Here is a 27,359-nt window from a genome sequence, read left to right on the forward strand (position 1 = left end):
ATCTATTTCCCTAATTTCTTTCAAAATTTTGGTATCCATGTGGGTAAATTCTTTGCAAATCTGAACATGTTTCAGAAATTTTTCTATGCCTTTGAACATTTATTGCAGTATATTTTGAAAGTGTACTGAAGTCATGCTTGCATTTTGTACTAGACCAACCTGATCTAGCCCTGTTTATTCTAGACCTGACTGACTGAGTGGTACTGTGTCTACAGATGGTTCAACTATTCATACCTCATTCTCCTCCTCTTGTTCCTGTTTAATGTCATCTACTGACACTGCTAGATACATCATGTTGAAATATTTGTGCAACACTGTTAGCAAAAATAACTTACGAGGTAAATGTATGTAGCCATTACCAATATTCTGCTCACTTTCATAGAAAGCTATATGACACTGAAATGTAAATTAACTTTAGGAACTTACTTATTTGGTGTCATGAATAAACAGATGTCCAGTGTTCAGGTTCCATATATGCTAACAACTTTTCATAGTTGCCATGTTAACCCGCTTTCAAAGTTGTCAAAAGTGATGGCAGCATCCATCATGACTTTGGTTTACACAAAAGATCTTTTAAAATTCTTGTGCAACAGAACAGAATATATTATTTACTGTGCATTAGAATGCTATGGTATGGCACTAATTGAAATGTGACTCACAGTTTTCAGCTCAGATCTATGACAGCTATTACGCATGAAATGATATTAGCGCAACAATCTCCAAATCTCAGAGGAAAGCATGCATTTTCAAAATATAATGCTGTTGACTTCTGTCACATTGAGCTTGTAGGCAATTAAAGTACTTTGTTGATTACTCCAGGATCCAATTCCATATTGTGCAGTTATTTTTTTAAAAGGTTCTTGTGGAATTTCAAATAAAAACAATCACTGTGTTATTCACTGATGTAATCACTTCCATTTATTCACTGGTAGAGCAACCCCAGTTCAAAGTAACAGATTATTTCACAATGGCTGTCATAATTGCATAGTACTTGACACAGGAGAGCACATCAAAATATATATTTACTCATATAATAGAGGGAAACATTCCACGTGGGAAAAATATATCTAAAAACAAAGATGATGTGACTTACCAAACGAAAGTGCTGGCAGGTCGATAGACACACAAACAAACACAAACATACACACAAAATTCAAGCTTTCGCAACAAACTGTTGCCTCATCAAGAAAGAGGGAAGGAGAGGGAAAGACAAAAGGATGTGGGTTTTAAGGGAGAGGGTAAGGAGTCATTCCAATCCCGGGAGCGGAAAGACTTACCTTAGGGGGAAAAAAGGACGGGTTACACTCGCACACACACACATATCCATCCACACATATACAGACACAAGCAGACATATTTAAATATGTCTGCTTGTGTCTGTATATGTGTGGATGGATATGTGTGTGTGTGCGGGTGTAACCCGTCCTTTTTTCCCCCTAAGGTAAGTCTTTCCGCTCCCGGGATTGGAATGACTCCTTACCCTCTCCCTTAAAACCCACATCCTTTCGTCTTTCCCTCTCCTTCCCTCTTTCTTGATGAGGCAACAGTTTGTTGCGAAAGCTTGAATTTTGTGTGTATGTTTGTGTTTGTTTGTGTGTCTATTGACCTGCCAGCGCTTTTGGTAAGTCACATCATCTTTGTTTTTAGATATATATATTTACTCAGCATCACAACAGAAAACCAACTCTATTTTTCATGCTTCAATACCCAAAATAGCTGACTTACTTGTGGTACCACAGGAATGATTATATGTTGCCCTTTAAACAGACAATAGACAGAGAACAATATTTGCAATGAAGTGGATCAGGGTATCAGAAATTTTCGTCAACAAATTCTGTATTTATGTGGTGGCCATTATTTATCAAAATACTGTAACAGGTGTGGTAGAGAAATTGGCAGTTTTGAAACCTCCACCTGCGATACAGATTTGTTCACAGTGATATAAAAGAAATATAGCATGAATTTACAATGCTTTCTTTTTAAAATACTATCTCTTGAAAATGATATCATGTAGATGGCCACCATTTTCCTTCATACACTTTTCAAGTATTTTATGGAAGTTAGACATCATATTTTGCAGCACTAGCACCAGAATTAGATTAAATTGGATAACCGTCAGTTCATGGATGGTGTGTCGTGGGCCACACCAGAAGATTTGATATTTTAAATGACCCCAAAGAAAGATACCACATGCCGAAAAGTTAGCGGATCTTGGTGACCAGGAAATGTCCCTGTTCTTGAAGAGGAGATGACCAGTAAACGTGTTCTATAGAGAAATAATGGAATGCCTTGAAGTGTGACATGAAAATCATCAAACTGTTGGACTAGAAAATGGTTCAACATGTGAACATAATACCTGCCAGGTTAGCCAAGAGTGCTAATGCGCTACTTCTGGACTCAGGTAGGTGTGCTGGCCCCGGATCGAATCCGCCCAGTGTGCTGGCCAGCCTGGATGTGGTTTTTAGGTGGTTTTCTACATCCCACTAGGTGAATACCGTGCTGGTCCCCATGTCCCGCCTCAGTTACACTGCTCGCACACATCTGAACACATTCGCACTATTCCATAGATTACACTAGTCGCAGACAGTTGGGGCACACTCTGGGGGGGCACGGCCCTCTGAAAAAATGTACAGTGAATATTAGTAGTAATTACAAGAAAAGGAAAACGAAGGAATGGTATACTCCACAGTTAGGGCAACTGAAAAATACTGTTATGCTGTATTCTAGTCTGTACAAAACCAGTAAATCAGAACTGTATAAAGACCTGTATGCTAAAGCTAAATGCAAGTATAGGAAGGCAATAAATGAAGCAAAGAAACTGCATAACATAGTAAACATTGAAAAATCTAACAATAAATGCAAGAAGGCCTGGAGTGTAATAAACTCCATTGCACACACTAAACACAAAGAGGAAATTGCCATTACCCCAGAAGAATTTAATAAATATTGCATTCAGTCCATTGAAGAAATTAGTAGTTCAATAATTAAACCACCTGAAAATGCACTTAGTATTATGGACAGCTGCTTTGAAAAGCTTCCCCCAAGCACCTTCACTTTCACAGAAGTGAGCCCAAATAATATTTTAAAAATAGTGAAAAATTTCAAACCTGCAGTTAGTGTTGATTACTATGATATTTCATGTAATTTGTTGAAATATGTTATTGATTGTGTGATTTATCCTTTAACCTTTTGTGTTAACAGATGCCTAGTTGAAAGTAAGTTCCCCGACACACTAAAAATTTCTAGAGTTGTGCCCATATACAAAAAAGGGGAAAAGAACTGTCCCGCTAGTTACAGACCTATATCCATAACCCCAGTTTTTTCAAAAATTTTAGAAACGATTATGGATGAGCAAGTTAGTGCCTACTTGGGTAAACTAAATATAATTAGTGATAAACAGTTCGGATTTAGGAAAGGTAAATCCACAACGGATGCAATAGACTCCCTCGTAAAATTAGTCCTAGATGTGTTCGAGGCTAGGGACTATGCCCAGGCTACATTTTGTGACCTGAGCAGAGCCTTTGACTATGTAGAGCATGACACTGTGCTGAATAAGCTAGTTTACTATGGTTTTGATGACAACAGTATAAATATGTTCAGGTCTTTTCTAGAGAACCGTCAACAAGTTGTGTGCATTGGTAGGGAGATATCAAATTTGGTTAATGTTAGGTACGGAGTGCCTCAAGGGTCGGTGCTTGGTCCTTTACTGTTTATACTAATGATTAATGACCTGCCCTTATTCATAAATTCTCATACAATTTTGTATGCTGATGACACAACTTTTCTACATAAAAGCTCTGATCTAGGTACACTGAAAACACTGACCGAAAATACCGTTGCTCAGTCCTCATTATGGTTCAAAGCTAATGGCTTCTTGCTAAATGAAAACAAAACCCAGACACTTTACTTTAGCCTCAAAGAGATTCCTAACTACCAGGAATTAGAAACTGTTAAATTTTTAGATGTTACTATTGACAATAAATTGACGTGGGAACCACACATTAAAAATATATTGGCTAAGCTTTCAAGAGTTATTTATCTAATTATAAATTTAAAAAGACATGTTCCCAATGACTATGTGAGATCAGCATATTTTGCCTTCTTCCAAAGCATCATCTCTTATGGAATTTTAACTGTGGGGTAGTAGCTGTCATGTAAATGACATTTTACTTTTACAGAAGAAAGTAATAAGAATAATAACGGATTCTGATGAAACAGAACATTGTAAACCTCTGTTTATTAAATTGCAGTGTCTTACAGTAGTAAACTTATTCATCTACAATGTTTTAATGTACATTAGAAACAATGTGTCTAATTTTGTGTTGAGAAGTGATATTCATAGCCATAATACTAGAAACAGAACATCTGTAGACGTACCATATCATAGATTATCAAAATCGCATAACCCTTACCTAGTTCTTGGACTAAGGATGTTTAATAGACTAAGTGCTGACTTTAAAGAACTGCCTGTAAATATCTTTAAAGCTAAATTATACAAGCTACTAGTGAACAATCCGTTTTACACCACTGACGAATTCTTTGAAGATGAAAATACCGTATTCTAACGTGTACCTATTTTATGTAAACCAATTTACATCGATATAGTAGTTTATGTAGAAATATATGCTGTTGACTTTGTCTATTGCTGTAATCAGCTGAACGACTGTAAAATTATTATTATTATTATAGCAGGAAGGGCATCCGGCCACCCCGTAAATCAGGGACGGCCAAGAACGCGTCACGCGTGCACGCAAGCGTGCCGAGGTTTCACACTCGTGTGGATCGCTCCCTTCTGACGTCACACGTCCCCCACTACCACACCAGCTGACCGCGTGCATGCGCGGAACTACGAACACGCAGCACGCGACAGTGCATTCGCTTAAGAAACACCGCCCTGGTAGCCTGTGGCTTAGTTTCATATTACGACATTTTATAATATTAAGCTCTGTACAACACATCATGTTGAGCATACTGAATCTTTGTTGGCTGTTCGTACACCTACAGAAAAATAACAATAACGCTGGGTTTGAAACTGCATTACACCAATAATATGGTGCTTCTCACATCGTCACTCGTAAAATTCTTACAACATTTAAGCTGAGATATAGAAACGACTTGAAAGTAGTCTACAGCATGCAGTATGATGTGGAATAAGTGATTCCAACTACATGTGAAACAATCAAATTTTATATTCTGGAACTACTGTACAAAATTTGCGATAACTACAATTCTCAGCAAAACATATGACAAATACAACAAAATTATCACCTATAATTTAATTATTTTTGGTTCACTGTAGACATAATAAAGTACATATCCGGCACAAACTGACGGTACATGGACAAACGCAGACAGTTTCTCATATTTTCGTCACTCAGATTGCCACGTAATCCTGACTTATTTAGTTTCATAATCGAAATAAACCTTTCGCACACGTATGTCGATCCAAACATTGATATAACTTTTGCAGCCCCATTGTGGAGACGGGGAAACTCTTCCCGAGGAAAACCTTCGTAAAATTCCTGGACAGTTTTTACGTAAAAAAATTTGTCCTTTGAACGGGAATTACACTGCAGATCGATCAATTCCATTTGCAAATGCACTGGAGTACTTTCAACTGAAACGGCAAAGGGTCTAGAAAATAGTTCAAAAACAGATGTCAGACTAGCAGTGTCCTGAAAACGTTTAGAAAATTGTGCCTGTAGTTCCTCCAACACAGAAACGAATTCGTCAGAAGTTGCATTCTCTCTGACTTTAGAGAGCGCAGGGCAATGGGCGGTATTCATTTTCATGAGTTGTTCCTTCCACAATGCGGGTTTCTTATTAAACGCATCCACTTTTTTCATCAGATCAGAAATAAGCTCCTACTCACCTTGCAAAGTCTTATTGAGAGCGTTCAAGTGTGCAGTCAGATCAACTAAAAAGGCGAGGTCTGCAATCCATTTTGGATCTTCTAATTTTGGCTCCGCCTTTCCTTTTTCCTTCAGGAACTCAACAATAGGGAGTCTTAAATTGAAAAATCTTTCGAGGCATGATCCTCGACTTAACCAACGTATTTCCCAGTGGTAAATAACATCTCCGGACTCTTCGTTCAGTTCCATGAGAAACTGTTGAAACTGACGGTGTACTAAGCCATGCAACTTCAAAAAATGCACTATGGTGACTACCAACTTCATCACGTGCTCCAAATTTGCATACTTAGCGCATTGAGCTTCTTGGTGTACAAAACAATGAATTCCGTACAAATCTTCTGTCAGTCGTCATAGTTTTTTACGCAACAATGCTACAAGCCCATTTTGAGCACCTCGAATTGCTGGCGCTCCATCCGTGGTGACTGAAACTAACATTTTCCAATTCAGGCCAACGGCTTCAACTGCCTCTTCAACTGCTTTTAGTATGTCGGTACCCCTCTTTGTGTGTTTCATTGTTACTAAATCTAACAGTTCTTCCGTCACGTGCAAATTTGTGTCGACTCCACCAACGTAAATTGCTGTGTCTGAAATGTCGGTCGACTCGTCCAAAGCAATCGAGAATGCAACAAACTTGCAGGCACTATCAGTTAACTGCCTGTAGACATCCGCTACCATACCAGCTATGCGGCGAGCTATTGTCTGTCTGGAAAGATTAATTTCACTAAACTTCTTTACTTCCAGTGGCGTCAAGAGTTCCGCCGCCTCAACAATACACTCCTTGATGAAATCACCATCACTGAAAGGCTTATTCGCTCTTGCAATTTTGAGCGCAATTTTTTAGCTTGCTCTTAAAGACAGGTCGCTACAGTTGGTTGCAGGCTAAAAAAAGGAAACAAAAATTGAGAACTCTAAATTCGAATTGTAACGACAAATATGTACAAATACAAACATCAGAAACACAAAGATTTGTAAGTGGTACTCGAGTTCGGTCCGTCTCGCTGCATAACACTACGTCTTCTTAATTCCGCCAACTTGTTTGATCTATCAAACCAACTAAATCATTAAGTCCTTTGCGTGTGGTGTTATAATGCCGTTCTATTGCAAATTTGTGGTGCCCAGCGAGTATGCAACTGCATAATAGACATTGAGAATTTTCATCCTTCTCTTCGAAAAAATATTGCAATTCCCATTCAGCTCTGAAGGTTCGTGACGTTGTGTCACTACCCCGCCTCTTTGTGAGCGTGTGTTCCATTGCAACAACCACTGTACAGTACTTATAAACTTCCTACGAATCGCTAACAAATAGTGAGGAATAAACATGGCTGCCACTACGAATCAACTAATGCACCCTATGCCGGATGAAAAGATGTCGCATCGTACAGCTAGTCTAAGGCTAGGCGCAAATTGAGAAGCGTATAGCGCGTGTGACGTGACACGACACTACAGCGCGACACGCACGTGCCGCACGGGTCGCGCGGGTCCAGCGCATATTGCGACGCGTACATCATACTTCGCACGCGCCGACTGGCGTCGCTCTGCGCTGACTGAACCGAAGCGCGCGCAACCTCTTATCTTTCTCAAACGATTTTACAGAAACTATTGTCCGAAAATATATGATTTTTGCCTTATTTGTAGCGTTACATGTCAGCTTCATGAAGTGCCCATCACCTCGTTAATGACCATTCTTATTGTGATGTACACATTTTAGTAAGACACTACGCAAAACTCAAAAAGTTTGCAACGAAAATTAGGGGTCGCTATGATTTTGCGTTTGGTGCGTATTACACCATATGTTGCTGCGTGTGAAACTTAGCTAACATGCTGAATTTTTGTTTAGACTTGGGAGTAGATCTCTAATTCTCGCAACATCTCTCGTATCTTCTAAACCGCTCGAGACATCGAAACGAAAGTTTGGCGAGTGATAGCACACAAGGAGGAGAGTGTTTTGCCAATTATTAAACACACGGGACTTTCTTATCTATGGCGATATATCACTACTTATACTTCTTTTTTTATTTATTTCACTCCAGTGACTGTAATTTTTTAAGAGTTATCGACAGCTAGCGAAACAAGAGCTTCCTAGTATGAAAATAAACATGAAATTTCTTCTTTTATGTTACTGCAAACCGATACTATGAGGTTTTTCGTAAGCTATTGAGCTCTGTCATTGCCAGTTACTTGTTTAATGAGGCATTCCGCTTCGGAATTCTGTCCAATAGCTGCCGTGAGATGAGTTTGGCAAATTACATTGTGACAAAGGAAGTACAATTAAACCAGTCACCAAGAGAAATGTGGGCTTTACTCATAAATGGTAATGCTTCTTCGAATGAGAAAAGGTTAAGGGGAGTTGGAATGCCCTATCTCGCCAATGTTAAATTTGCTAACTTTGTGTACCTTTTTCTTTGGAACTATTATCTTCAGAACTTTGAAATTCTGGCAGAGGTTTTCAGCATATATTGTGAGCCCACTGAACTAGAACCAATGTTTTCTTTTTGTTGGTATAGTATTTATGAATTTTTTACCATTAAGCCATTTTTTATTGGAAAAAGTATAACATAAACTTCCCTAGTTCAGAGAATAAGCCAGTTCTTGTCATGATTCTAGTTCAGTGGCCTCTTTGAACTGTTTTGCAGCATTTCTGAAAATTTGAATGTTGTTGGTTGAGTGGTTTATGAGATAAAGGTACATGTAACACTAAAAATGTCAAATGCCAGAAAATGCGATTAAAGTAATTTATTATGAAAATTCACAAATACCTTTTATTCTATTATCAAAAGTGTCCAGCAGAGTAATCAGGGTCATCTTCTAGTTCTTCTTCTTCACCTAGAAGCTTTCTTCTCCTTGCTGCCCTTGCTTTTTTTGTATTAAATTCAGCTGCATACTGAGCCTTCCTTACTCGCACGCTGTCCAGAAGCTGAAGACCTCTGATGGTGTTGATACCAGGAGCAATGCCGAGCCTTGCCATGACCTTTAGCCTACCCATATGACCATCATTGAATGAAATAACAGCATCACTGACTCCCCATTTCAATGTTTTTATCCCAACAAATACATTCTTAGGTACACGAGTCCAAATGAGGTTGTTGAACGACTCGTTTTGATTCTGGGTACAACCATGAAGACATTTTCGCAGAAGATCAGGATGCCCCAAGTCTCTATATATTGGTTTAATTACTTCCATAACAGCCAATGGAATATAATTTTTATGGTGATAAGGATCCCCAGTAGCTTGAGATTTTCTATAATTGCACCATGACTGAGGACCATCTGGACAAGCAAAATGTTGAGGATTATCATCAGTTGATGATCGATGTAAATATGTGGCCCATACAGCTTGTCTCATTTCCTGCAAATTATTTGCATTATTTCTTATTGCCATACCATAGTATTGTTGTAATTCATTTATAATTTTATCTGACAGGCGACCTCTAATGGTTTTACCATCTGACAAAATTTTGTCCTTCAGATTCTGTTTCAGTTTCCTTAGACGAGTGCCCATTCGTTTCTGAACATGACCGACACATTCTAGTTTAGTTATTGTCTTATTGACATATGGCATGGATTCTGTAACACTTTTGTATGCCTTGGAGTCCCCATCTCCAAGGAATTTTGTGTAAAATACTCCCCGTTCTTTTTCTGATCTGCTAAACATTTTCACAGCAGCGGCAGCCTCCATGCCTCCACTCGTACCTTCATAATTCTTGCTACATATGTGAGCTGCTTCTATCTTACCAGATGCACAATGGTAACAATGTTTAGTGAGCACTTCATAGTCCAAAACTTTACCGCTGTCCACACTAGTAACAGTAGCAACAGCATTTTTGGATGTGTGACCCCTTTTCTGCCAGGTTCCATCAAAAGCAACAGGGATATCTGGGTTTCCTTCATTTATATATTTTGCTTCACTGGCAGCAGCTTTCATTGATAAATCTGCTACAGACTGAACAGCATCTCCTATCACTTCAGTGTAATTGTCAATTTTAGCAGGTGGAGGTGGAAGATTCATTATGGCACAAAATGTTTGAGCAGCAGTATGTCCTTTACCAATTGCTCTCATTGCATACATTAGCCTGATATTACTCTCAAACAAATTGCTACTGCATGTTTTAGAGCTCCAAAAACAGGTCTCATTTTCACAACTGGCACAAACTATAGCAATTTTGCAGGAAAGTCCTATAGATTTTGTTATGTTCATATCAAAAGAACCTCCACAAAGATTACAACACAAACATTTCTTCATAAACTCAGTAAAAACAGGAAAGTCGACTAAAACATATTGTTCATTAGAAGCTTCATCTGTAATTTCACTTGCACAGTTTGATAACTTCTTTTTTGATGCACTGGTGGGCGTGTCTCCTTCACACATCTCAGCTGTACAAACGTCAGAACTTTCACCAGCATCAACAGGTGCTGAAGCAGAATCACTTGAACAAACGTTATTTGTAAATCTATTACCGCGAAACTTTCGCTTTTTAAATAATGATGCACTCCTAGGCATCGTAGAAACTACGCACTCACCACTGAAAGTCAAAACAAGACAGATAACAAACTCCAAATGAGCGACAAACTAAACTCGAGGCTCAAAACAAACACTCACAGATCAAAAACTGAACAATAAACACAGCTAGTCGTAAAAACAATGGTACCTATGGAAGGATCAAAGATTCTACAACTGAAGAGTGAAATCCACAGCCTTCTATATGTAATGTTTTCGGAAATGCGAAGATTTAAATGTGTACAAATCACAAGATGGGTAACTTTGCTGGGCGCACATGTAATTTTGAAAAATTAAATAAAAATACTTCCAATTGGAATTTCTTAACAAATTTTGCACCATTTTAAGCAGAAAATTTCAAATTAAGTTATAAGGTTAAAAACTGAAAATGTGAATTTTTTCCATTTTCCGGCATTCCAACTCCCCTTAACAACTCACACAAAAAGATTGGCATTCTGTTGGAATTTTGGTGGAATCCCCGTAACCCATCGTATTTTTAACACTGAGCGACTGGAATGGAAAGTTACCAAAGGATTTTATTCCTTCTCTTGATCTGAGCAGTATTAAAATAATGACGAGCGTTCCTTCAGGCGGAATGATAGGCACATGCCAGATACTGTTTACCCACCAAGGCTTGCCAAACTGACAATGCGTGATCGCGAATAAAATAGTTGTTATTGAGAAAAATAAACAATTGATCTGTCGCACAACACAATGGTCAGTGTATTGTTAACAGCGAAGAATAATGCGCGCGACAGGAATGCACAAGCTAGCAAAGTGTTCCTTGTGTTTAGACTTTAGACATTGTAATGAAAGTAGATCTGCCTTTGTCAGCAGCACATTTCAACAAATTAAATATATCTAATCATAACATTCTTTTAGGATATTCCTACTTTCGTAATAATACCGACCATTTTCTTCATTTGTGTAGCCTGTTGTTGTATAATTAGTTTAATCATGCTGATAATTTCCATGCAACAATTGAAATGCTTTTTCTCATCACGGCGAACCAATTAAAACATTGTTATTTGTGACTGCTTTTCGACTGTTTCTAGCTTGCAGTGGAAAAATGTCGTTCACATGCATGTAGTACAGTGTGTCGTATTACATTATTACATCCATATCAGAGTAATCACAGTGAAACTTCTATACTTCAGATCTTGGACGCTTTTTACCACAAGCAGAAAGGGATCACACCTGTGGAGATTATCCCTTTCTAAATTTTTGTAACAGATCGTACAGATACGCTAGCTTACTAGGCAGCGACAATATAACCTTGCTTTACTTTCCTGCCTTGATTCTTAATCACATGATTTTATAATATTCCTTGCTTCCTTATTCACTACCCTCTGTCCCTTCTTGCGATCTGAAAACATCGCGGAGGCATATGGTGCAATTCCAGCGGCCAATGGCTCGCCAGTTACTGAAGTATACATTTTTCTTGACAGGAGAAAAACAAAACAATACTATGCAGATATAAATAACAGAAAAGTATAACGTGCTAACGAAGAAAGCTGGAGCGTTTAAATGGCGAAAAACGAAACACTACCCAAAGGCAATAAAATTCAGTACACAGTAAGGCAAAATTTATCGTATTGACAATACTACCACTGCTGATATGCGCCGTTCCGATGTGAGCACATGGCCGGGCTACTTTTCCGCTCCACGCCTCAAATTTCCCACGGTGTTAGCGAGGCAAGCGCGACGCGCGGCGCGAGAAACTTTGTCGCGCCGTGCCGAGCAGTGCCGCGAAAGACCGAGGAAAGCCGAGTAGTGGCGAGGCGGCCCGAGCCCTGGACGGCACGCGTGCAGCACATCTGTACACGCGTGCAGTTTGGCACGCCATGGCCGTCCCTGCCGTAAACTAACCTTGCCAAATCCGATTAACCATGCCGACCCTGCGTAACCATGGTAAAAGGCACGTGCGATAGATGCCCGAGCCCTGGACGGCACGCGTGCAGCACATCTGTACACGCGTGCAGTTTGGCACGCCATGGCCGTCCCTGCCGTAAACTAACCTTGCCAAATCCGATTAACCATGCCGACCCTGCGTAACCATGGTAAAAGGCACATGCGATAGATAGATGTGAACATAACACTCTGTATTCCCAGTAAGAGCTTTGCCATGAATGTCTTCAAAACAGTAAGTCCCTATGATTCCAAACCGTGGTAGCTGAGTAGTCAGCACGACGGAATGTCATACCTAATGGCCCAGGTTCAATTCCTGGCTGGGTCGGAGATTTTCGCCTCAGGGACTGGGTATTGTGTTGTCCTTATCATCATAATTTCATCCCCATTGACACGCAAGTTGCCGAAGTGGCGTCAACTCAAAAGACTTGCACGAGGCGAACGGTCTACACGACGGGAGGCCCTAGCCACATGGCATTTTTTTTTTATTATTCAAACAATGATACACCACACCACACTACCACTCTCCAACTGTGAATTGGCATTTTATGTAGCATTCCAGTATTTTCAAGTGACCAGTATGTAAAGTTTTGCTTATTAACAAATCCTGACACACAAAAATTGGCCTCATTGCTCATGATCAGATTGTCGCACAGGCTTGGATTGTTGTTCATGTGTTCCAACAGTTCCCATCAAAAGTGTCATCTCTTTGCAATGTTGCTGTGTTCAGTTTTTGCACTATTTGAATTTTGTATGGGTGGTATTGCCATTCCTTGTTGTGCATTTTTTGATTCCGAACATAACGTACAATCTCCAGGGTTGCCAAATTGGCCCGTTAGCCTGGCACACCTATTAAAATTTTTTAGTTTCTGCATTTATAGTACAGGTAGTTTGAACATACTAGTTATTTGCATTTAATAGTTGTAATTTTCTCAACACAAATGTACTTTAAGGATAGTTTTCCAGGGAATGTTACTTCCCAGTGTTGTGTATTATGTTGACAGCAAAAAAACTCAAACAGAATTCTGGTGTTAAAGGTATTTCAAACCAGGTGTGTTTTGAAATTTTAAATTGTGATACAATTTAAATATTACTTATTTCAATAACTCAGTAGGAATTTGGTAAGAAATGAACTGCATTCCACATACTCTGGTTCCTAAGCTTCCTTATGAGCTTGAAATTCTTAAGAAGATAATTACTTTTTGTAATGAGCAAATTTGCAAGTTATAAATTTCATTAATTAATGTTTCAATAATATCCTCTAATAATTCATGTGGCTTTTTAGTCTCTTACAAACACTGTAGCTGTTATCAAACTAAATTGAGTGCCACTGTTAATTAAATTGCACTGCAATCTATTGATTTTGGGTATTTGCGAATTTCAAACATGAGTGCAATTATGGCTTGTGAGAAAACTTTGTCCTCTTTGCTACATACGTATCATAGATGGTATGTGAAGACTTGTTATTTCAGTTACAAGAATTATTGGTTGTCAGCTGTGTATAGAAGCTTTTAGTGGTGAACCCAGTATTGAGCACCATGTAATGCAGTGTTCAATACCATACCAATTTCCTTACTGAATCAACCGATACATGGTATACCATGCTCATAAAATTTACTCAAGGAAGAAGGGTATTTACACATGGATGTGACTGATGTACATCTTGTCACATGGCCACATTATCCATGGTATGGCTTACATATCACCACATGTTGTCTGTCTTCCACTGTAAGGTGGCAATCATAGTCACTAGTTGGTGACAAGTGAGCTTGAGTTCTGCCTCCTGCAATTATTCATCATTCAATATCTATCATTTCTGGAAGGTTATTTATTATTTATGGAATGCTGGAATTTGACAGAACATTGTACAGGGTGGGGCAAATACAAGTGGCCCAGAGAACAATGTCTCAGGGTACCAAGAAACACAGCGGAAGAAAGGAAATACAGGAGATGTTGAAAGTGGATGCCATCCATCTCTTGGCACTTTTGGACCCTGGTCAGAAAGTTGCTGAAGGTGGAATGAAGCTGGACTGATGGAATTGCTGCAATCTCATCCGAAATGCTCTGCTGCAGTTCTTGAAGACTAGTTGAGATGCTGTGACACACCTTAGACTTGAGGGCTCCCCACACAAAGTAATTGCACACTGACAGATCAGGTGACATGGGTGGCCACCTAGGTCTGCAACAGATTGGCTTCTGCTAACATCTCTGACAGGTGTGAAAATCATGTAAATGTATTCTAAGGTTTGGGCTCCTGTATGGGCATGTGCAGTTGTTCCATCTTGTTGGAAGTAAATGTTAGTCTTTTCCTCCTCTGTTATATGCATACATTCATGTCGAATCATATCCACTTGTCTGGGCCACTTTTGTTTGCCCCAGCCTATACTTTTATGTATGTATAAATAGGAGCATTCCCAGCAGAGGCAATTCAGCTCCATGTGTACTCAATACACCAGTCTGTGTGAAGTGTTGGTTCTCATTGGTGACCATGATGTCATAACTGATACTTGATTCTGGATTGCACATGATATACTGCAGTTTGATGGAGGCACTGGGTATCTCAGGCATTGACATCACCATGGCTCCAACAAGGCTATGCAGAAACAATCTCTTCACGAACAGGAATCTCAGTACAAATAGTAAATTTCTCCTACGGTCTGTATTATCAAGATACCTATGGGCACATAAGCATTGGTGAGTCAGACACACAACAGGCATTCAGCAGTATTTTCAGGAAATACTGACCAGGAACTAATGAAATGGCTAAAGGGATTAGGGCATGATATGGACACTAGATTCAAGGAGTGGATTGAGAATGGAGGAAAGCTGAGACACGGGAACAAATTTTAAGTAGCAGTTAAGAAAACATTTGGCAACTACTAGCAGCAAATCCACAGAACAGAAGAACAACTGAAGAGCAGAGGGAAATTACACTGTCATATTTACTGAATGTTTTGGTGATGTGTCGTACAGTAAATCTTAAAATGGTGGAAGCTGACAGTGTTGTACCCTCAATAAAGAGCGTGACAAAGGCTAGCTGTCAAGCACTTGTTTTGACGGAAGTCACCACAACAGAAGACTTCATCACTGTTGCACCTATAACACTCTCACCCTTACTAAAAAAAATCCCATGATGAAAAATGCTGTTGTTCATTCTGTCTTCTTCTTCTCTCTCTCTTTCTCTCTCTCTCTCTTGTATTAAACCAACCTGGTTAGTATGCTAGACTGATGGGCAATACCTGAGAATCTGTTAAACAACGAATTATGTGCTTCCAGGTTTTCTTCTGAGAATTCTTTTTATGCACAGTATTTTAATGAACAACAAAGTTGTCTTCTTCAAGTGCTGTGAGTTCTGGTATATGTGTACTCACTGCCTGGACACCAACCGGACTGAACTACTGTAGTTCTTGTGCTGCTATTTACAGCTGAGTTCAACTCATAATGCTTTCAATGTCCTTTGATGCTTTGTTATTTTTCTGAGCCCACAAGGATATTTCATGATACACACAATCTCTCAGCATTTCCCCTGTGCTGGATGTAATGGCTAGCAAGATCTTAATGCTTTGAGTGCTGGACCCCAAGGTTTTCTTATATTGAAACTACTGTCTCTGTCAGATTTTCCAACACCTTTCCTTTGATAAACTCCATAATTACCCTGTTACAGAAACTTGGCATTTGCACCACAATACTCACATTGTATTCCATTTCTGTGACAACTGATTTGCATCTCTCCTTGACTGTTCTAGTAATCTGGCCTTGTGTAAGATATGTCACATTCACAAGGAATGTGGTACACACCCAGTTGTCTGGGACCTGTATTGTCTTTAAATTTACAAAGAAGACTTTTTATTTTTGTCAACAGGAGAAAAATACCCTGGATGCTATGTTTCTGTAGGAGTCCACTGACCTTTATGGGTACTGGAACAGCATAAGACAGATGAGTGATTCTTGGTTTCTCTGCTCAGTCTCATTTCTGACCCCTTATTCTCGATTCTGACTGCAACACGCCCTCAACTGGACAGTCTGAGTACCTATTCCTTCAGAACACTATTCATACATGTAGTAATTCTCTCCTTGTCTCTAAGTGTATGAGTCCTACGGATCAGAGAGCTCATCCTGATCAAAAGTAGGATCCAGCCCCATTGGAAGTTGGGACAGTGCATCGGCATTGGCACAACTTGCTTTAGGGCAAAAATGTATTTCATTTTTGTATCAAGGCCCAATGCTGGAGGCAAACTGCTGCTTTATCAGAAACTGTAGCAGAAGGATTAAACATTCAAACCAAGTGTATAATGAAGTGGAACTGAGACCTATAAAAGAATACATGAAACTTTTTGAGGCTGTAGATGATGGCAAGCCCTCCCTTCTCAATATGGGAATAGCACTGCTGAGCAGAGTTGAGTGTTTCTGATGCATAAGGTATTGGACATTAGAAACCATCCTCGTAGTGATGCCAGGTGGTTGCCAGGATGGAAGATAGGAAAACAAGGAGCAGAATGTAATTTAGATTTCTAAAGTGTGAATGCACACTTGCAGGCCTGCATCCACCAAAAGGGAACATCCTTGTGGAGCAATTTGTGGAGAGGATGAGCCAATGTGGCCATACCCAGAAAGAATTTCTGAACATAAACCATTTTCTCTAAACATTTTGAGTTCTTTCTCATTGGAATGGTGAGGCAGGGTTGTGATAGCAGTGACATGATAATGTAAAGTCTTTACACCATTCCGAGAAACCTGAAACCCCAAATCTACAATGGATGCCTTAATAAAAGTGGTAAACAGTAGGTGTCAGTGATGGACTAAGCATTAACAGAAACTCCAAAGTCATCACAAAGGCAAAACTGATCACTTGGTTTTTTAACAATCAGGAGAGGGATTTAGACCACCAATTGGACATATCGGGTTGTATGACGCTCAGCAGTGTCAGTCTGCTCAATTCTGATTTCACTTGATCATGAAAGGCCACTGGAATAGGATGTGCATGGAAAAATTCGGCCACACCATAGGTTTCAAGAAAATGTGGGCCATAAAATTAGTGGCACTGCCCAACCCATCCAAAGAAATGAGACAAGAACTCAAAACATACAACTCTAATTACGATAAGGGACCTGGTTGGAAATGAGGTGCACCATGTCTGCAATGGAAAAGCCAAAAGCATTGAAAGCATCAAAACTGAACAAACTGTTGGTACCAGCATCATCCACTACCAGAAAAGTGAAGGAACAAACTGCAGATTTATACACAGTGGGATCTGTAAAAATGGGGATAAGGTGCTTGTTGTAACTCACTAAACACCAGAGATCCAAGTCTGTCTAAGTTTGTGAGTTTGTGAGTACTTGCACACCAGCCAGTATGAAGTGTTAGTCCTCACTGATGATCAAAACTCATACTTGATTCTGTATTCTACATGACATAGTGTGAGTGAGGCTCTGGGCATCTGGGACACTGACAGTCACCATGGTTCCAATAAGGCTATGCAGAACCAGTCCCCTCATGAGCAGGACCCTCAGTACAAACAGTACATTTCTCCTACAGTCTGCATCATCAAGGTATCTGTGGACACATAAGCATTGGTGGACCAGAGACACAACAGGTATTCAGCAGTATTTTCAGGAAATGCTGGCCAGGGTTTAGTGAAATGGCTAAAGGAATTAGAGGTGACACTTGATAGAAAAACTGGGACAACATTATGTGATTTGTCAGTTTCTGCTTTTAGTTGGACACTAGATTCAAAGACTGGTTTGAGGATGAGGAAAAGCTAAGATACTGGAATAAATTTTAGATAGCAGTTAAGAAAACATTTGGTAACTACTAGCAGCAAGTCCATAAAACCAAAGAACAATTGAAGATCAGAGCCTAATAGTTGGAAATGACACTGTCACATATACTGATTGTTTTGGTAATGTGGCATACAATAAATATGAACACAATGGAAACTGACACTGCTTTACACTCATTTAAGGGCACGGAAAAGGGCAGCTATCAAGCAATCCTTTTGAAGGAATTTGCCACAGCAGTGGCTTCTTATAGACGTCTCATCTTCAGCCACATCTTCGTAAGGGAGAGAAGCTGACAAGTATGCTGACAGGGTAGTAGCCTGCACAGTCAAGGTTGCCTACAAAGTTTTGGTAGCAACCACTCAAGAACATATTTGAGCTCTGCCTCCATGGAAAAGAGAAATGACAAAACAACCAAATAGTCTCAGCGTACAGAAGTTAACACCACACTCGTCCCCAGTTGTGTTGTAATGCTAGATGCAACCAATAGTGTGGCCATTAAGAACAAAAGTTTATTTATTTATCCACATTCAAGTAAACAACAAACATAGAAACAGTACATTAAGCAGTAGAACACAATCTGAGAAGGAGTACCAGCTATGACATCTTTATACACACATCGAAAAAAGTTTTGCATCACCTCGGTTCTGAGAGTTCTGGAACCTGTACAGAAAACTGGAATATAGATCAACATAAACATCATTTCTGCCCTTTTTATTGCTCACAAAAACCATGCATTTCCTTTTTTACCTCCATACAGTGTGACCTTCAGAGGTGGTGGTAAAGATTGCTGTACACATCAGTACCTCTAATATCCAGTAGAACATTCTCTTGCTTTTATGCATACCTGTATTTGTTGTGGTATACTGTCCACAAGTTCATCAAGGCACTGTTGGTCAAGATTGTTCATCTCCTCAACGGCAATGTGGTGTAGATCCCTCAGAGTGGTCGGTGTGTCATGTCATCCATAAACAGCCCTTTTCAATCCATCCCAGCCATGTTCGATAGGGTTCATGTCTAGAGAACATGCTGGCCGCTCTAGTTGAGCGATATTGTTATCCTGAAGGAAGTCATTCATAAGATGTGCATGATGGGAGTGCGAAATATCATCCATGAAGACGAATGCTTCGCCAATATGCTGCTGATATGGTTTGCACTATCGGTCAGAGGGGGATTCATGTATCATACAGCCGTTACGGCACCTTCCGTGACCACCAGCAGTGTATGTCAGCCTTAAATAATGCCAACCTGAAACAGCATGCAACCTCCACCTTTCTGCACTCACTGGACAGTGTGTCTAAGGTATTCAGCCTGACTGGGTTGCCTCAAAAAACGTCTCTGACGATTGTCTGGTTGATGGCATATGTGACACTCATCGGTGAAGAAAACGTGATGCCAATCCTGAGCAGTCCATTCGGCATGTTGCTGGGTCCATCTGTACCATGCTGCATGGTGTCATGGTTGCAGAGATGGACCTCACCATGGATGTCAGAAGTGAAATTGCTCATCGTGCAGCCTATTGCTCACAGTTGAGTCATAACAGGACGTCCTGTGGCTGCACGAAAAACAATATTCAACATGGTGGCATTGCTGTCAGGGTTCCTCTGAGCCATAATCTGTAGATTGCAGTCATACACTGCAGTAGTAGCCCTTGGGTGGCCTGAGCGATGTATGTCATTGACAGTTGCTTTCTCTCTGTATCTCCTCCATAGGACATCATCACTTCGGTTCACTCCGAGACACCTGGACACTTCCCCTGTTGTGAGCCCTTCCTGGCACAAAGTAACAATGCAGACATGATCACACCATGGTATTGACCATCTAGGCACGGTTGAACTACCGACAACACAAGCCATGTACCTGCTTCCTGGTGGAATGACTGGAAATGATTGGCCATCAGACCCCCTCCGTCTAATAGGCGATGTTCATGCATGGTCGTTTACATCTTTGTGCGGGTTTAGTGGCATCTCTGAACAGTCAAAGGGACTGTGTTTGTGATACAATATCCACAGTCAATGTGTATCTTCAGGTGTTCTGGGATCTGGGTTGAGGCAGAATTTTTTTTTTTTTAATGTGTGTATAATGGGGAGGTGGCGCAGTGGATTTCGTGCTGTGTGCTTTGGTCTTGTGATACACCGCAGGCGGCCTCTCTTGGCCAGTCTGCACAGCTGCTGTTGGTGGACTATTTGACATGCAGTGCACTGGCAGCCTGGTATATGGTTCCTATCCAGGTGTTGCCTAGACGGTTACAGCAATAACACATTGAGGCACTGGTATATGGACTGCCATCTGTTACTTTTAATTTTGTTCTTTGTCTATAATAAACTTGTTTTTTGTGTTGGGGTTTACAACATTTGAGTGTGTCACCCTGATGTCTTACAAAGAGCATAGTACTATGGCTTAAAACAAGAAAAACTGTCTAATAAGCACTGGCTCCAAAATACATACCTTAAGGGCTGTGAGCACTTTTTCAGTATAAGAGATGTGTTTTCACAGTAGCAAAGAAGATCAAGTCATCATAGCTCTGTCTATACTGTCACCTCTCAAAAATTTGGAGAGCAAGGAGCTTGCAGTAGAAGGTATTTGTTCGCAGTATCTAAGATGAAGCAGTGCTCATAGATCAAAACATATGCATTTTAGAGCCCTTGTTTACAAGATTTTTATTACTTTAAATGATTGCTCCTGTCATATTTCTGAATATTGGTCATTCCTCCTGGGACAGCCTGTATACTAGGTGAATCACCTAAAGCTTGCACTGCAAATATTGTGGAAATGGTAAGTGCTATTGAAGTGCAGTTTTCAAAGAATTGATTGGTAGTCAAGAGCTCATATTGTTAGCCAGTAAACATAATAATACTTAAAAAGTGTGTTTTTGTGTAAATATACACATTTTTAAACGGAACAGTGCCTATTGACATTAACAAACTGAAAGAGGGGTAAATTAGAATTTTAGTGGTGTTTGTTGCAGGATTCTAATGCAAGCCATTTACAAGATACCATATTTTAAGCAGTTTCCACACTGACACTTTATTGTGCCATTCAACCTGTGTAGTTGCTATGTATGATGTTGTTATGTTTGCTTACAGTGTGGTTGTGTGTTCTTTGAGTGCACTGTGACTTACTAGTCGGTTAGTGTGTGATAATCCAAGCAGTAGGTTGCAAGTGAACAACAGGATTTGCCAATGCAGAAAAAGCGGACATGCTCATTGAGTATGGAGACTGTAGGAAAACTGCAGTTCATTCTCATGCAGTGTATGCAGCAAGATATCCTAATGGATGTCATCCATCTCAACAATTATTTATCAGTTTCTTCAAACAGTTATGTGAAAGTGGTAGTGCAGCATGTAGACAATGTAACAGAAGGATACAAGTGAAGGCAGAAGATGGGGAAATTAATGTTCTTGCTGCTTTTACAGCTGACCTGCTCCCACTCAATCACATGAAGAAGTGGCATGAGTCAGGGAAGTATTCGATGCATTGTTCATTGACATAGGTTCTGTCCCTATCCCATCTCTCTCCACCAAGAGCTGCAGGGACATGATTATGAGAATCGTGTTAACTTCTGTACATGTACGTTAAGACAGGATACTCCAGATGTGTCACATATCTCATTTAGTGATGAAGCCAAATTTACCAATCATGGTTAGATAAATGAACAAAACACTCACTGTTGGGCTGTTGACAATCCCTGTTGGCTTCATTAAGTGGAACGGCAGCATCTATGGAGTGTAAACGTGTGGCATGGGATAATGAACCTGTTTTTCATAGGCAGAACACTGAACACGCACAAGTATCGCATTCTCCTAATAGATCATCTTCCACGGAAGCTATAAGACATTCTTCTGCAGACTAGGAGGAACCTGTGGTATCAACATGATGGCTATCCAGCCCGTAGTGTACAAAGTACTACAGCGTGTCTTCACGAATTGTTTTCAAATCATTGGATTGGATGCAGAAGACGTGTCTTAGCTGGTCATTCCCTGGATTTGACGCCTGTAGACTTTTTTCTGTAGGGAAAGCTGAAAGACACTCTCTACAAGGTCATACCAACTACACCGAGTGATATGTAATGGCGTATTACTGCAACCTGCTTGGACATCTCTGCTGATATGCTAGCATGTGTGCAGCAGTCTTTCCATACCAGACAGGAAGAGTGTATCACTTCTGGTAATTTTGAACACAACCTGTTATGGTTAGTTATCTAGTTACTGGTGAGACTCCATATAACTGGTGTAATTACTTGTGCTCCTCTTTAATGTGTGCCACAACAGGTATTATATAAGTGTTGGTGTGGGACCTTTTTAAAATACAATATCTCGTGGATGATTCACAATAGAATCCTGCAGCAAACACCACTGACATTCTGATTTACTCCACTTTTAGTCTGTTAATGTCAATAGGCATTGTTCCATTTTTTAATAAAGTGAATGTTTGCAAGAAATACACTTTCTGTTTATTATTACAACCTGTTTATTGGCTCACAATATGAGCCCCTGCCTACCAATCTATCCTGTGAAAGTCACACATCAATAGCACTTTTCATTTCTGCAATATTTGTGGTGCAAGTTTTTGGTGATTCACCATGCATACACTCTAAGACAAAAAATAAATAAATAAATAGTAATGCACCATGAAGGAATTTTTTGAATGGGATGGAAGTTGGTAGATGTTATGTATGTCGACAGACAAGCAAATGATTGCAACTTCAGAAAAATTGGATGATTAATTCAACAGAAAGAGCTTCACCTCTGACCAGCACTCTCATTTGCCAGATCATATGGCAGATGACAGTCAGGTTGGTATTCCACTGTTGTGTGGGATGTCTCCAGACACCTCTTCAGCCTGTAATCTCATTGACTGGGGGATAATTGCCTTCAGCGATGAGTCCTCTTTGAATTGAATCCTGACGAGCAATGAAGATGTGTCTGAAGTAACCCAGGACAGCGGTAGGATAGCAACCTGAGTGTTGCCTGCCATATAGCCCTACAACCAGTAGTGATCATCTGGGGTACTAAAAAAAAAAGAGACAGAGGGCTGGTACATGGTCCGGAATACAGAGAGACCTGATGTGATGTTCTTATCAAAAATAAATATCTCACTGTATGCTCTTTTCGCACTCTAAGACAAGAAAAGGACACACTATGAAGGAATTCTACCCCCACGAACCATGGACCTTGCCGTTGGTGGGGAGGCTAGGTGCCTCAGCAATACAGATGGCCATACCGTAGGTGCAACCACAACGGAGGGGTACCTGTTGAGAGGCCGGACAAACAAGTGGTTCCTGAAGAGAGGCAGCAGCCTTTTCATTAGTTGCAGGGGCAACAGTCTGGATGATTGACTGATCTGGCCGTGTAACACTAGCCAAAACGGCCTTGCTGTGCTGGTACTGCGAATGACTGAAACCAAGGGGAAACTACAGCCGTAATTTTTCCCGAGGGCATGAAGCTTTACTGTATGGTTAAATGATGATGGCGTCCTCTTGGGTAAAACATTCCGGAGGTAAAATAGTCCCCCATTTGGATCTCCGGGCGGGGACTACTCAAGAGGATATCGTTATCAGGAGAAAGAAAACTGGTGTTCTACGGATCGGAGCGTGGAATGTCAGATCCCTTAATCGGGCGGGTAGGTTAGAAAATTTAAAAAGGGAAATGGATAGGTTGAAGTTAGATATAGTTGGAATTAGTGAAGTTCGGTGGCAGGAGGAACAATACTTTTGGTCTGGTGAATACAGGGTTATAAATACAAAATCAAATAGGGGTAATGCAGGAGTAGGATTAATAATGAATAAAAAAAATAGGAGTGCGGGTAAGCTACTACCAACAGCATAGTGAACGCATTATTGTGGCCAAGATAGACACGAAGCCCACACCTACTACAGTAGTACAAGTTTATATGCCAACTAGCTCTGCAGATGATGAAGAAATTGATGAAATGTATGATGAGATAAAAGAAATTATTCAGGTAGTGAAGGGAGACGAAAATTTAATAGTCATGGGTGACTGGAATTCGAGAGTAGGAAAAGGGAGAGAAGGAAGCATAGTGGGTGAATATGGATTGGGGGAGAGAAATGAAAGAGGAAGCCATCTGGTAGAATTTTGCACAGAGCACAACTTAATCATAGCTAATACTTGGTTCAAGAATCATAAAAGAAGGTTGTATACATGGAAGAATCCTGGAGATACTAGAAGGTATCAGATAGATTATATAATGGTAAGACAGAGATTTAGGAACCAGGTTTTAAATTGTAAGACATTTCCAGGGGCAGATGTGGACTCTGACCACAATCTATTGGTTATGAACTGTAGATTAAAACTGCAGAAACTGCAAAAAGGTGGGAATTCAAGGAGATGGGACCTGGATAAACTGAAAGAACCAGAGGTTGTACTGAGTTTCAGGGAGAGCATAAGCGAACAATTGACAGGAATGGGGGAAAGAAATACAATAGAAGGAGAATGGGTAGCTTTGAGGAATGAAATAGTGAAGGCAGCAGAGGATCAAGTAGGTAAAAAGACGAGGGCTAGTAGAAATCCTTGGGTAACAGAAGAGAGACTGAATTTAATTGATGAAAGGAGAAAATACAAAAACGCAGTAAGTGAAGCAGGCAAAAAGGAATACAAATGTCTCACAAATGAGATCAACTGGAAGTGCAAAATGGCTCACGGATGGCTAGCGGACAAATGTAAGGATGTAGAGGCTTGTCTCACGAGGGGTAAGATAGATACTGCCTACAGGAAAATTAAAGAGACCTTTGGAGAAAAGAGAGCCACTTGTATGAATATGAAGAGCTCAGATGGAAACCCAGTTCTAAGCAAAGAAGGGAAAGCAGAAAGGTGGAAGGAGTATATAGAGGGTCCATACAAGGGCGATGTACTTGAGGACAATATTATGGAAATGGAAGAGGATGTAGATGAAGATGAAATGGGAGATATGATACTGCGTGAAGAGTTTGACAGAGCACTGAAAGACCTGAGTCGAAACAAGGCCCCGGGAGTAGACAACATTCCATTGGAACTACTGGTGGCCTTGGGAGAGCCAGTCCTCACAAACCTCTACCATCTGGTGAGCAAGATGTATGAGACAGGCGAAATACCCTCAGACTTCAAGAAGAATATAATGATTCCAATCCCAAAGAAAGCAGGTGTTGACAGATGTGACAATTACCAATCTATCAGTTTAATAAGTCATGGCTGCAAAATACTAACGCGAATTCTTTACAGATGAATGGAAAAACTGGTAGAAGCCGACCTCGGGGAAGATCAGTTTGGATTCCGCAGAAATGTTGGAACACGTGAGGCAATACTGACCCTACAACTTATCTTAGAAAATAGATTAAGGAAAGGCAAACCTACATTTGTAGCATTTGTAGACTTAGAGAAAGCTTTTGACAATGTTGACTGGAATACTGTATTTCAAATTCTAAAGGTGGCAGGGGTAAAATACAGGGAGCGAAAGGCTATTTACAATTTGTACAGAAACCAGATGGCAATTATAAGAGTTGAGGGGCATGAAAGGGAAGCAGCGGTTGGGAAGGGAGTGAGACAGGGATGTAGCCTGTCCCCGATGTTATTCACTCTGTATATTGAGCAAGCAGTAAAGGAAACAAAAGAAAAATTCAGAGTAAGTATTAAAGTCCTTGGAGAAGAAATAAAAACGTTGAGATTCGCTGATGACATTGTAATTCTGTCAGAGACAGCAAATGACTTGGAAGAGCAGTTGAACGGAATGGACAGTGTCTTGAAAGGAGGATATAAGGTGAACATCAAGAGAAGCAAAACGATGATAATGAAATGTAGTCGAATTAAGTCGGGTGATGCTGAGGGAATTAGATTAGGAAATGAGACACTTAAAGTAGTAAAGGAGTTTTGCTATTTGGGGAGTAAAATAACTGATGATGGTCAAAGTAGAGAGGATATAAAATGTAGACTGCCAATGGCAAGGAAAGCATTTCTGAAGAAGAGAAATTTGTTAACATCGAGTCTAGATTTAAGTGTCAGGAAGTCGTTTCTGAAAGTATTTGTATGAAGTGTAGCCATGTATGGAAGTGAAACACGGACGATAAATAGTGTGGACAAGAAGAGAATAGAAGCTTTTGAAATGTGGTGCTACAGAAGAATGCTGAAGATTAGATGGGTAGATCACATAAGTAATGAGAAGGTATTGAATAGAATTGGGGAGAAGAGGAGTTTGTGGCACAACTTGACAAGAAGAAGGGACCGGTTGGTAGGACATGTTCTGAGGCATCAAGGGATCACAAATTTAGCATTTGCGGGCAGCGTGGAGGGTAAAAATCGTAGAGGGAGACTAAGAAATGAATACACTAAGCAGATTCAGAAGGATGTATGTTGCAGTAAGTACTGGGAGATGAAGCAGCTTGCACAGGATAGAGTAGCATGGAGAGCTGCATCAAACCAGTCTCGGGACTGAAGACAACAACAACAACAACATGAAGAAATTATCTGAATGGGAAAGAAATAAGTAGATCATAGCAGGACCCCTTTGATTGCCATCCCTGGCACTCATAGAGCACAATGTTACATATCAGTAATACTCTACAACCTGTTTTGTTTTCCTTCATGGTGAGCTATCCAGAGCTTACATTTGAGCAAGACAATGCCCACTCACCCATGGTGAGAGTTACTATTGCTTGTCTTCATGCTTGCCATATGAACCTACCTTGGCCAGATCGCTCGCCAATTGAGAACATTTGGAGGGTTATGGGCAGGTCCCTCCAAGCAGCTAAGAATTTTGATGATTTAATGCACCAGTTGGAAAGGATTTTGTGCAATACCCCTGGGAGGACATCCAACAAATCCATCAATCAGTGCCAAGCTGAATAACTGCTTGCATTGGAGGTAGAGGTGGACCAACATATCATTGCCTTGCCCAGATTATGAAGCTATTTCTCATGAATAAATCATCCAGTTCTTTTTTTCTGAAATTGTAATCATCTATTTGTCTGTGCATGTGTATCACATCTACTGACATCTGTCCCATTTGGATAGCTCCTTCATTTTTTTATTTTATTTTATTTTACCATGTCTCAGCCTACCAGCTCTCTTTTAACATCAGTATTCTGTTCAAGTACACACCAATGGTACACACCTACAGCTCTATCCTATAACTTTTAAATGGAAAAATTGTCCCATAGCAATCTGTTCATAGCATATTATTATATGCAGTTTTGGACAGTTGGCTAAACAAGAACAATGCACTGCTTATTTTTATGTGTACAAAGTTAACATGGTTTTCCCATTAAAAGTTGCCTGC

General features: G+C 40.1%; 1 protein-coding gene and 1 long non-coding RNA gene across 4 annotated transcripts in view; one reads left to right on the plus strand and one right to left on the minus strand.

The window, feature by feature from the left end:
• The window catches only part of LOC126203809 (anoctamin-5-like), a 288,957-nt gene that overhangs the window by 235,858 nt on the left and 25,740 nt on the right, over positions 1–27,359 (plus strand). The gene's annotated exons all lie outside the window — the stretch shown is intronic.
• On the minus strand, positions 1,566–12,116 carry LOC126203810 (uncharacterized). 2 transcript variants are annotated; one of them, XR_007540376.1, is made up of 3 exons: positions 12,016–12,116; positions 2,357–2,617; positions 1,566–2,266 (listed from the first exon to the last, which is right to left on the minus strand). It is a non-coding gene; the product is annotated as an uncharacterized LOC126203810 (long non-coding RNA). The 2 variants fall into 2 exon arrangements; XR_007540377.1 differs by lacking the exon at positions 12,016–12,116 and adding an exon at positions 4,413–4,698.

This window comes from Schistocerca nitens, chromosome 9 (assembly GCF_023898315.1).
Source record: "Schistocerca nitens isolate TAMUIC-IGC-003100 chromosome 9, iqSchNite1.1, whole genome shotgun sequence".
Taxonomy (NCBI): domain Eukaryota; kingdom Metazoa; phylum Arthropoda; class Insecta; order Orthoptera; family Acrididae; genus Schistocerca; species Schistocerca nitens.